The sequence below is a fragment of the Littorina saxatilis genome, linkage group LG14 (genome assembly GCF_037325665.1).
Source record: "Littorina saxatilis isolate snail1 linkage group LG14, US_GU_Lsax_2.0, whole genome shotgun sequence".
Taxonomy (NCBI): Eukaryota; Metazoa; Mollusca; class Gastropoda; order Littorinimorpha; family Littorinidae; genus Littorina; species Littorina saxatilis.
The window spans coordinates 29,871,321-29,884,233 of record NC_090258.1 but is presented as its reverse complement, the minus strand read 5'-3'; the positions used below and the strand labels follow the sequence as shown (position 1 = coordinate 29,884,233).

Sequence of the window (12,913 nt, the reverse complement as noted above, 5' to 3'; positions counted from 1 at the left end):
TCTTCCGGATGACAGTTCTGTATTTTCTGCAGAGTTGAAAGCTTTACAGCTAGCTCTGAAACAGGTATATCAGTCAAAAAAGAAAGACTTCCTGATTCTGTCGGATTCCCTATCGGCTCTTACCGCCGTGAAGAGAACTCAGCTAGATCACCCACTGTTGGTCGAAATCCAAGAGCTACATGCATCTCTGATTGAAGAAGGCAAAAGGATTGTGTTTGCATGGGTGCCATCCCATGTTGGAATTAGAGGCAACTCTGCAGCTGATCAAGCTGCTAAAGAAGCCAGAGAAAGACTCATCACTGACAAACACACAAAGCATTCAGATTTCAGAACTCGCACCAACATGTACATAAAGTACCTATGGCAGAGTGAATGGGACGAATGTGAAGAAAATAAACTTCATAAGATCGTCCCCCAGCTGTCGGACAGCTTACCCCAATGTCGCCTCAACAGGAAAGAAGAGACAGTTCTCTGTCGCTTACACATTGGGCACAGTCACATTACACATTCGTATCTGCTGAAAGGTGAAGATCCACCATATTGTTTTGGATGTGACGAACCATGGACATTAGAACATGTTCTCACAAAATGTGTAGACGTTCAAGAATTTCGAGACAAACACTACAATGCGGAAACACTGAAGGTTTTATTCCGGGATGTTCCCCCGGACAAGATTTTTAACTTTTTAAAAGAGATCAAGATTTTTTACAAGATTTAAAGTACCAGAAGTGAAAATTAGTAATTTTTAGAACCTTCTTTTACAGTGATAGATTTGAATGTAAATAGTCTGAAACGTAGAACTTGCCATATGAAGGGAAAAGAAAATAACTGCATCGGTCTCGAATAGCAGCTAGCATCTGCTGAAGAGACATTAAACCCCAAAAACCAACCAACCAACCATCTTCAATTGCTCCTTCTCAGTCCTTGGGCAACATATTTTTGGGTCTCTGCTTTGTTCCCACTCACTGCGGACATTCAATCCTTCTTTACCTTTGTAAAATATGCAAGTCATAATCTGGTGTGCCCACTTTCTTTCCTGAAGGTGATGTGGGGGAGGTGGGTGATGTGGCGGCGTCTTCGCCTTCAATGGGTGGTGGAGGCGAGGCGGCTTTGGCTGCGGCGGCGTCCTTTTTGTCTTTTGCGTCACTGGCCGCTGCTGCTCAATATGTACTGAATAGAACAATACAGATCGAGGAAGAATCAGGAGTTTGACATTGATCATAACCAGACGCACTTTTGTAGTACTAGTAGATTGAGAATCGCATGAGGCTTGATTGAAAGTTAACGCATAGTGCATGCGTCGCTTAGTGAATTTGGACCAATCAGAGAGCGCCGTTTCCTTTAGCCCGGTAGTTGACAACATTTGTTTACATCTTCATTCTCACATCGATCATCGAACCGACAGAGGGGGAAGGGTGTAGAGACAAAGATAGTCATACATGTCAACCCCTATCAATGTTTTCCTGTATCACATTACCAAAAAACTGTATCATCAGGCCAAAAAACTGTACATAGCGCGCGGCACCGCGGTATTACCGCGTAAGGCAGAATTTGAAAGTTGTGTTTATGATAGTGAGGTGCATGGTATAAAGATCAATCAATTTCATCATAAAATGCCAATCAATACTGATTTCAGTGCTTCTGTTCTGATAATGAACTAAAATCAGTATTGATTTGAATTTTATGAAAAAGTGATGTGTATTGAATATGCTTTCTTATTATCATTTCATGATTTATCTATAAACTATAATGAACACAGGCAAAATCCATTCTTCACATTCCTGATTTTATGTCCAGTCCCGGATTTTCCCGAATAGTGCAAAAGTTTCCCGATTAAACATTTTTCGAGTATAGTTATATAATGACTGGAGTGTATTTTCAAGCGCCTGTACTCGGCGTAGTTTCACTTCTGAAATCTCGTTTAGCGCGAGGCTTCGTCACACAAACGCTGTGATCAAAATCGAAACTAAACGAGAATAGGCGAGATTTGTGGCTAGCGCATGCGCTTCAGTCCTTTGTACTGGAAACTTGCATTCTCCCAGTAAGGTCATATATTGTCCTACGTTGCAAGCCCCTGGAGCAATTTTTTGATTAGTGCTTTTTTGAACAAGAAACAATTAACAAGTGGCTCTATCCCATCTCTCCCCTATCCCATCTCCCCCCTTTCCCCGTCGCGATATAACCTTGAATGGTTGAAAACGACGTTAAACACCAAACAAAGAAAAGAAAGAAAAAACATTACATGCAAGCAGCTCTTGTTCCTCTGCAGTCCTTAAAATGAGTAATTCACTGCTCCCTTTTCCCAATGAAAAAGAAACCAAGGATCACCAAGTGAGACAGACAGTCTGGAGAAGACCGGCACGGTTGGCCTAGTGGTAAGGCGTCCGCCCCGTGATCGGGAGGTCGTGGGTTCGAACCCCGGCCGGGTCATACCTAAGACTTTAAAATTGGCAATCTAGTGGCTGCTCCGCCTGGCGTCTGGCATTATGGGGTTAGTGCTAGGACTGGTTGGTCCGGTGTCAGAATAATGTGACTGGGTGAGACACGAAGCCTGTGCTGCGACTTCTCTCTTGTGTGTGGCGCACGTTATATGTCAAAGCAGCACCGCCCTGATATGGCCCTTCGTGGTCGGCTGGGCGTTAAGCAAACAAACAAACAAACAAACAAAGTCTGGAGAATGAGATGAAGAGCAAACGGCTGACAAGAGAAGGATCTCACAGTTACAACTTTTTTTTCCGAATCTCACATCTTACCCTGTTGCAATTTTGATGCAGAGAATAGGTCTGCAAAAGGTCTCTGAAGTTTGGCCATGCATTATACACCGCTGTTTTGATGGATTCTTTCTTCACCACTCTCTCCTTTCTCGATAATGTCTTTACAACACCTCAAAATTCGACTTTTGTCCGCATCGCTGAAAACATACGGTTTTCCAAAAGTGCTTCTGTTCATGTGACTTGTACCGATAGAACAAGAAATCCTTTTTTTGACAGGCAAAGCTATTTGCTTCAGTGTTGCTCCTTCAAACTGGCAAACAACACTTCCTTCATGCATCCGACAGGAAGCTGCAATTTCCATGTCAACGTCATCCTCATCAGAGGAATCAGAAACCGGATCATGGAACTTGTCAAATATTGTCCTGAAGTTTCGAGTCATTTTTGACCCAGTGCTCACATCATAGTTTCTATCAGCCGTATTTTTTTGGTGATCCATCAGACGAGCCATGATCTGCTGGTCTCCTTCTTCTACTCCATCTTCCCTTGATTTGGTGATGAGGCTTTTTCGTAGCAATGTGCAAGTAATGCTACCCCCATCTACATGGGCAATCGAGCAATAGTCGGCCCAAGCCTCTTGGACAAACTCACCTATCTCTTGCACGGTAGCCCTTTCACCTGACCGCCTACAGAATATCAGATCAGTACACGGATTCAGAACTGGTCTGAAGACTGAAATGTAACGCTGTAGAAGTTCAAACTCTGTGTGCGAACAAAAGATATTTGCAGAACCAGACTCTGAAAGTTTTCCCCTCTGCCACCATGATCACAAAACCACCATCTATCTATCGCCTGTTCAACTTCCGAGCAACTCAAATCAGAAAATACCCTTGTTCTCTTTCCATTTTGTAGCTCCATTTGCAAAAGAATGCGCTTTCCTATCCTGTGTGCAACCTGCGGGTTGAGGTCAGCATCCTCATCATTGTCCACAGAAGCTGACATTAGTCCTCAGCGATTCCATGGTGCCACGCCTGTGATACTGGTTTTACTGTGAGTAATTTTATCACCGAGTGTGTTGATCTGTATGATCAACGAGAAAAGTATTTTGGCACCTCGAGCTTGAAAAGTATTTTTACAGAGGTCAGCTCTACAGCTCTTTTTGGGTTTTTAAAGGAGTCTGGTCTTTATTTCAAGATTTAAATTTAAAACTACCTAATTTATTGAGTCACTTGAGAAAAAGTGACTCTATGTTATCGGTCAGTGTTAGTCTGTCCGGCCGTCCGGCCGGCCGGCCGTCCGGCCGGCCGTCCGTAGACACCACCTTAACGTTGGACTTTTCTCGGAAACTATCAAAGCGATCGGGCTCATATTTTGTTTAGTCGTGACCTCCAATGACCTCTACACTTTAACGATGGTTTCGTTGACCTTTGACCTTTTTCAAGGTCACAGGTCAGCGTCAAAGGAAAAATTAGACATTTTATATCTTTGACAAAGTTCATCGGATGTGATTGAAACTTTGTAGGATTATTCTTTACATCAAAGTATTTACATCTGTAGCCTTTTACGAACGTTATCAGAAAAACAAGGGAGATAACTAGCCTTTTCTGTTCGGCAACACACAACTTAACGTTGGGCTTTTCTCGGAAACTATAAAAGTGACCGGGCTCAAATTTTATGTGAACGTGACTCATTGTGTTGTGAATAGCAATTTCTTCCTGTCCATCTGATGCCTCATATAATATTCAGAACTGCGAAAGTGACTCGATCGAGCGTTTGCTCTTCTTGTTTGACATATAGGGTTATGTTTTGACTTTTTTGTTGCCTTCGGGTGACGTTACGGATTTTATGTATAAGAATTGTTTTAATCTAAAAATGTGTGAATTAACTTGTGGGGTCCTGATTTGGCCTATTATGGTCCGCTGGACCCAAAAAGCAACAGCAAATAAATAAATAAATAATTCCAATTTTCAAGTATTTGGTGATTCGTTCCAATGGGATCACATGTTTGCGATCTCTTATTTTTTGCTTTTGGAACTCTTTCATTGCAAATTTAGTTACTGTTTGAATTGAACCTGATGTATTTACTCTCAAAGTTACCGTCACGGTTGGCCTAGTGGTAAGGCGTCCGCCCCGTGATCGGGAGGTCGTGGGTTCGAACCCCGGCCGGGTCATACCTAAGACTTTAAAATTGGCAATCTAGTGGCTGCTCCGCCTGGCGTCTGGCATTATGGGGTTAGTGCTAGGACTGGTTGGTCCGGTGTCAGAATAATGTGACTGGGTGAGACATGAAGCCTGTGCTGCGACTTCTGTCTTGTGTGTGGCGCACGTTATATGTCAAAGCAGCACCGCCCTGATATGGCCCTTCGTGGTCGGCTGGGCGTTAAGCAAACAAACAAACAAACCTTACTAGGAGAATGAGAGTTTCCAGTACAAAGGACTTAACATTTCTTACATACTGCTTGACTAAAATCTTTACAAACATTGACTATATTCTATACAAGAAACACTTAACAAGGGTAAAAAGAGAAACAGAACCGTTAGTCGTCTCTTACGACATGCTGGGTAGCATCGGGTAAATTCTTTCTTGTCCCAACCAATTTGGGACTCCCCCTAATCCGCGGGGAATCTCGTTGATGAAGAATTATTTGAATTCTGAATTTCGAACAAACAAATCCAGTGTCCCTCCAAACAGGCCTCCAAGAATAAAAAAAAAGCTGGTCTTAAAAAGGAGGAAATCTGCTTAATATGTAGGTAAATGCACAACAGGTTGTGAACAGAAAATCCAAAAACGTAAGGTCTTAAAAGCGGGGAAGTTTGAAAAGGGGGGGAGGGGGGGACCTAAAATGTGGCGATCATAACAACCGGCATGGGTGGCCGAGTGGTAACGCACTTGCGCTCGGAATCGAGAGGTTGCGTGTTCGACCCTGGGTCAGGCCGCTATTTTCTCCCCCCTTTCCTAACCTAGGTGGTGGGTTCAAGTGCTAGTCTTTTGGATGAGACGAAAAACCGAGGTCCCTTAATTCGTGTACACTACATTGGGGGTGCACGTTAAAGATATTACGATTGACAGAACGGTCTTTCCTGGTAAAATTGTATAGGCATAGCTAAAAATGTCCACCAAATATCCGTGTGACTTGGAATAATAGGCCGTGAAAAGTAGGATATGCGCCGAAATGGCTGCGATCTGCTGGCTGATGTGAATGCGTGATGTATTGTGTAAAAAAATTCCATCTCACACGACATAAATAAATCCCTGCGCCTTGAATATGTGCGCGATATAAATTGCATAAAAATTTTTTTTTTAAAAATCCCTGCGCTTAGAACTGTACCCACGGAATACGCGTGATATAACTATAAGCCTCATATTGATTGATTGATTGATAATTGATCTAACAAAGTTCATTCTGAAATCTTCTTCAGCGTTTGATTATGGAGAGACTAAATCCTCAGTTCAGATGTGGTCTTAAAGGCACAGTGCAGCTCACAGCCTTCGTTTTGCGTTTTTGTTGCAGCTGAGTGCATTTACAGTTCAAAAATCGTCCTATGGTAGTAAAACAAAACCAAAACTACCCAACGACGACATCTGTGAAGCTCGACAGTTGGCTTGTTTACGCGAGTGCATAAATTAACCTAGTTATTACGTGGTGTTTGGTCAGAGTTCGATTCAACTGAGTGATTCCGGCCTCCATTTTGTCTTACACAAACTCATGATGATGTCTGACATAGTTTGCTATTAGTGACGTGTCTTTTTGTGCATGTGATGACCTGATCTAAATTTAGATCCAAAAATAGGACAAGACCAGCCGGGACAGAGTCCGAAATTAATTCGTAAAAAAATCGCAGTTCTTGACTCTTTGGGTGCAAGTCAATGAAACTCGGTAGTTCTTCTAACGGATAGCTGCCTGAGGTATGACTAAAAGCCCCAGGGGATCCGTGCACCTGGATTTGACAAGTTCAGTACCTTTAACTCCTTGTCTCCCAGGTACGGATATATCCGTACCCACTCATATGGCTCTATCTGACCAGGTATGGATATATATCCGTACACACAGTCACTATGCACATTTCATCTGTTCTCATTCGGCACATATCCGCATCCTGCTTAGACGGTTAGCTTCAGTCGCTTCCTGTAACGTTGATCTAACGCCAGCATTCTAGCCTGTTGATAAACAGTTTCTACAATTCTGAGTGACCTGTTGCAGCACAGCTGGTCTCGGCTTAAAAAATCTTGGCCAACATAGATGGGGTACAGAGTGTTGTAAAATAAAGCGTCCTTCCAAAGTCGATGACAGGTCCCCAGAGTATTCACAAAATGATATGGTACTGGAAGCCTCGCATGGCGACGAAAAAGATGTCCACGCCTACATGAAGAAGTATCCTTCACGGCTTCAGCGGAAACAGTCGGCTGGGGATGAGGACAGCAGCTAATGGTGAACCTATGTAAAAAATATAGACAAGAACAAAAATATGTCAATGGGAAAACAAAGAAAGAAGTAGAGAAGGACCTCCCCACCTTAACACAGTGAAAATGAAAAACACATGTGAATGTACTTATGTTTTAAATCCCCCCCCCCCCCCCCCCCCCCCCCAATTAAGACCAATTATCCAAGATATTTTTCAGTCCTCAAAGGAGAATTTCACTGTTCTCACAGAACCCTCAAGAAAACTGAGCTGTGCTAATATATTATATAACTGCAAACATCCCTCAAATTCAATATTGCAAGCCACTACCACTATATATAAAGGCACATTCCTTCATGCTCACGTGTGAAAACTAACATAAGTTTACAAGTGTGTATCTATTTATAATAATAATAATAATAACGGGCATTTATAAAGCGCCTTATCAGAAGTTAAAAGCGCGTGACAACCATACATGTATAAACAAATTCATACAATCACTGTCAGATTCAAACAACACATCATGCACATCTCACATCCCCAGACTCTATGCTAAGGCCAACAACAACAAAAATAGTCTGTTTACGGTATCCCAACCGACCCCACCTGTATCTGTTCCTTGCTGTTCTCCAAGAGACACCATGGTGCAGCAAGCTGAAGGGTGTCCTGTCGTATTTCCTCGAAGTTGTAGTAGGCAGGAGGTGGGGGGCGACTGACCTGCAGCAGAATTCAAATCAATTAGTCAAGTCACTATGACATATCTTTATTGTTATCGCCACACCAACCCTAAATTTTTCCTTCCATACTGTATTTGTTATCCTGAGAGAGAAAAAATCCATGTTGCAGACTCAACTGGAAAAATTCCCTTCTCCATCATCTAGTGGACAGAGCTCACATGATTTCAAACAAATCTTTTTTTAAAGTCACATACTTTGTGCGACAGTGTTAGTTTACTGCAACTGTAATTTATAAATAGCAAATTAGCTCAGGTGGTAGAGCACTGGACTTGTGATCGAGAGGTCGCTGGTTCGAATCCGGGCCGGGACGGACACGGGTCAACTTTATGTGCAGACCCAGAGACGGTATCCATCTCCCACCCCCGTGTCACCACAATGGCACGTTAAAGATCTTGGTCATTCTGCCATAAGTGCAGGTGGCTGAATACACCTAAACACGCAGACACCTGGGTAGCGCGACTCCGTTGCCGCTAGCTTTCCACTGGGAGGAAGCGACCCGAATTTCCCAGCGATGGGACAATAAAGTAATGAAAAAAAAAAAAAAAAAATAAATATCACTTATCACTATCAGATAATCAGCTAAATGCCTGGCAGATGACCCTCATTCAAAGTGAGTCGTGGCTAAACCATGAAACTAGAAAAACAGGTTATACAGTGGAACACCCCTTTTAAGACCTCCAATAATCTGAGAAAATTCAGTCTTAAAAAGGAGGGAGTCTTAAAAGGGGGGTAATTTTACAGAGGTTATGAACAGAAAGTCTGAGAAAACATCCTCATCAACAAATAACATAGATCAGTTCTAATGTAGTACCTGTTTGTAGTGAACTCACCAGCAGGAGTATTGCATGTATTAATTGCGCATTACTGAATCCATGCACCCACATAGTCTCTTACTAATTTGCAAAACCATAATGACTTCAAACCTCTGATGAATTACATAACTCATTTATGAAGAGTAGTTAATACTAATAGTTGTAGTACAAACCCAAGTTTGTGTGCATGTTTGTATGTGTGGGTGGGGGTGTCGATGGGGGGGGGGGGGGGGGGGGGGGGACGGTTACTGATGGTTCACCCACAAAACTGTACACTTACTAAGTAACACTTAAAGTAACTATTTTCAAAGCTTCTTGCTTACCTTGGAATAGTGTCAAGCAGCTTATGTTTTGTCTAGATCAGCCATCAGATCTTCACACTCAGCGGGGGTCAGCCTGCACATGCTGCAAACTGGACATGCCTGCAATTCTTGAGCAAAACAAGCTGTTGTTGCGGAGACAACGGAACCATGCTCAAGTCAGGTCCAACTGAAATAAAAGCATATTGTTAGCTGATAAATGATTTGGTCAATCAAAACCATGCGGTATTTTTTTAATAAAATATTTAAATTTAGGCAAGCGATTCACTGGCAATTCACAGAGCGCGGCACGTTGTGCAGCGCAGCGATTCCCAGAGCGCGGCTATTGCTCTCACCAGCGCAGATTGTTGGTGCGCTTTATTTTTGTACATGTATGCATGATTATCAGCAACATTTTACACTCTTTCTTTGGACACGCAAAAGCAACTTCAGGGCTGCAAGACTACAAAATTGCACTTTATGCAGACTGAATATATATACGCGTTCAAATCAACTGGAAAAAAACCCCACGCTGAAAAAATGATCTGCGCATGCGCGAATTCCAAAATGGCTGCTGAAGTGTTAACTGGTGTGACACCGATTAACATTTCCGCGGCACTGTACTCGGATAATTGTTTAAAAACGTCATCCCAGTTTAAAAACTCAGCTCCTTTCCATATATAGTAGAAGCCATTGCAATGACATGTAGTGATATGAGTATGACTGCCAAGTATTCAAGGCCGGTGTCACAAACTGAAAACTGCCTGAACAATCCTTCTTATTGCGGTCAATGCGCATGCGCTAACATGGGGAGATTAATCAGGTCGTGAACAACCTAACTCTAACCCTTACCCTAACCCATGGTTCGATCGGTCAAAGGGTCGCATTTTTGTAAGTCTAAGATTGGCGCATGCGCATTGACCGCAATGAGAAGGATTGTTCAGCAGAGGAAGGCACGTTTTTACATCGACGCGGTGAATTCAGTTGAAAGAGTGAGAGAGAGAGAATGGCTAAGCTCTGTTTTTTGCTTTATTGACAGTTTTATTTCTCAAATAGATCAGATAGATGTAGCTGTTGTAAACTTTGCGATTGTGAAGAAAATGTATTGGCAGAATACATCGCGCGTCGTGAATCGCAGCGTTCCTCGTAGCGCCGCGCGTTGTAAATCGCAACGCTGCACAACGCGCTGTGAATCCACTTCGTTAAATTTATGTATACCTCGCTGATGCAAAAATAATGTACTTATTTACTATTAGCATTTAGCTGGTCATTCAAACCATAGCTTGTTTAAAGCTAGTAGTAGCAGTAGTCTTTAGTACTACAGTAAAACCTGTCTCTAACGGACACCCTTGGGGAATGGTAATAGTGTCCCTATTAGACAGGTGTCCCTTCTTCACAGGTGGAGGGGCCGGGGCAATATTTTACAAAGAGCACGTAAAATGAACAAGACACTTTTTGTCAGTCCTGTAGTATGTATTTATTGGATTGAACATGAGACTCACTGAAAATGTGAGTAAACAAATGGTACATGTAGCAAACAACAACAACAACATCACCCCCCCCCACCTACCCCGTTCCCTACACACACTGTGCATTCAAACTTACGCAAGTCGGACGTCACAAAGCTAAAAATGACTTTTTTTTATCAGTCATTCAACGGGAAATTCTGCAGTGTGTCTCGACCAAATTGGGTCAGCTCTTGTTTCATTCAGTTTTTCTAGTCTCAGCATAAATGCATGGAACAGAAATTTAGCTGTGTTAACTATTGTTTCCTTCGAACGATTGCTTACAAAGAGAGAGAGATCGAAAGAGAGATTAGTAGGAGGGGGGAGTGGTAAATGATAAATGGTTGCCATACCACTCCCATACCACGTTGTTCAGGTCTTTATATTGCGTTTTCCGACGTTTCACAGTTTTTTGGTCGATTCGTGCACCTGACTCCCACTCCTTCATCACGTCTTCTTTTTCCGATTTGATCCTCGCGATCTGTGTTTTCCCACATCCCATCTCCTTCGCCACATCTCGGCATGATTGGCCGCTATCTAGTTTTTTCAAGGCAGCGACACGCTGCTCTAAAGTCAACGCTTTTCTTTTTCCTGCTGGAGATTCCATTTTCAAACACAGTAGTCTACTGTTGCTTTTGGTTGTGACTGTATCCACAATGCGGAAAAGCGAAAGTGAGCGAAGCGAAAGTGAGTGAGCGAAAGTGGGTCTCCATCTAAACAAGCCACTGATTGGTCAGAAAAGGGACAGGACAACCAATCAACAACCATTTGTGCTACGGCTACGGCTGCCGAGCACTGACTGCATAACAGTCGAGTTTTCGAAGTTGCGTTTTTATGTACGTTGTGTCCGTTTGTGACAGTGTTTACACTTCCTATGGTCCGAAAAATCGTGTCCGCGTCCGTAAGTGGCAGGTGTCCGCCCGTTAAAGGTTAGTTATTGTTGAAATCGTGTTCGTGCCATGATAAACTGTCCGTATGTAGCAGGTGGCCGTTACAACAAGGGTCCGCTAGACTCAGGTTTTACTGTAGTAGTTTGTTTGTTTGTTTGCTTAACGCCCAGCCGACCACGAAGGGCCATATCAGGGCGGTGCTGCTTTGACATTTAACGTGCGCCACACACAAGACTCCCGCAGTGGGGCACTGCGGTTATGAAATTAAAAGCCCCTCCTGTTTTTGGAACCGCCCTGATATGGCCCTTCGTGGTCGGCTGGGCGTTAAGCAAAACAAACAAACTCTCAAAGTTCCGATCACAGATTTGTCAACTAATTCTGGTTTTCCATCCAGAAAGTCAATGAAGTGCGTAAAAACATTCAAATAGTTTTTTACGGTTTCCCATGTATGTCCTTCCTTCAACTGTTCAACGACAGACGGTCTACCATTCACTTAAATTTAAATAATCAGATAACGAATGATTGAACATAAAGAACTGTTTTTCAAACGATGTAGAACTGTAAAAAAGGGATGCTCAGATCAACTCTCAATCCATAGAGCTGTCAATCATAAAAACTGATCAAAGTTAAAATTTATCACGCAAATCACAGCAATTAATTGCACACCCGGGAGAAATCATCACACAAAACTGTTCAAAGGTTCCCTTGTCAGACACGGGCAACTGCAACGATGAGATCATTATGACAACTTCAATTTGAAAAGTTGATCGCAAAAGCGAAATTTAATTAATTCAGACTAGTATACACACAGCCCATTGTTCAAAATACTGATCAATGCCTCCTCGTGAAGATTACTAACACAGATCAACTCTTAATGCACAGAGCTGTGAGTCGTAAAAACTGATCCAAGTTATAAGTTTATCACACAAATAACAGCAATTAATAGCACTCCCGGGAGAAATCATTACACAAAACTGTTCAAAGGTTCCCTTGTCAGACACGGGCAACTGCAACGATGAGATCATTATGACAACTTTGAAAAGTTGATCGCAAAAGCGAAATTTAATGAATTCAGACTAGTATGCACACACAACCCATTGTTCAAAATACTGATCAATGCCTCCTGTTGAAGATTTACTAACACAGATCAACTCTTAATGCATAGAGCTGTGAATCGGAAAAACTGATACAAGTTAAAAGTTTATCACACAAATCACAGCAATTTAAAGCACCACAGCTCTGGAGAAATCACCACACAAAACTGTTCCAAGGTTCCCTTGTCAGACACGGGCAACTGCAACGATGAGTTCTGAACAAAGAAACAAAACAACAACAGGGATTAGCCAAAGCAACAGAAAGCAGTCTGAAGAATTTTGAAATTAAAAAAATGGCGTATTAACCTTTAGCAAGCGATTCTGAAAATGTACTAGCCAGAGAGCAAACTTTACCAGCCAAAGCTACATTTGTTTTCAGCAACTGCCCACAAAGAAGCAAGTTAAGACAGAGAGGGGACTGAATTTTCTGATTTCCCCCCCCCCCCCCCCCCGAGGGTAGAAAA

General features: G+C 42.5%; 1 protein-coding gene across 2 annotated transcripts in view; it reads left to right on the top strand.

The window, feature by feature from the left end:
• Positions 1-12,913, top strand: part of LOC138947535 (uncharacterized) — a 118,531-nt gene that overhangs the window by 45,459 nt on the left and 60,159 nt on the right. The gene's annotated exons all lie outside the window — the stretch shown is intronic.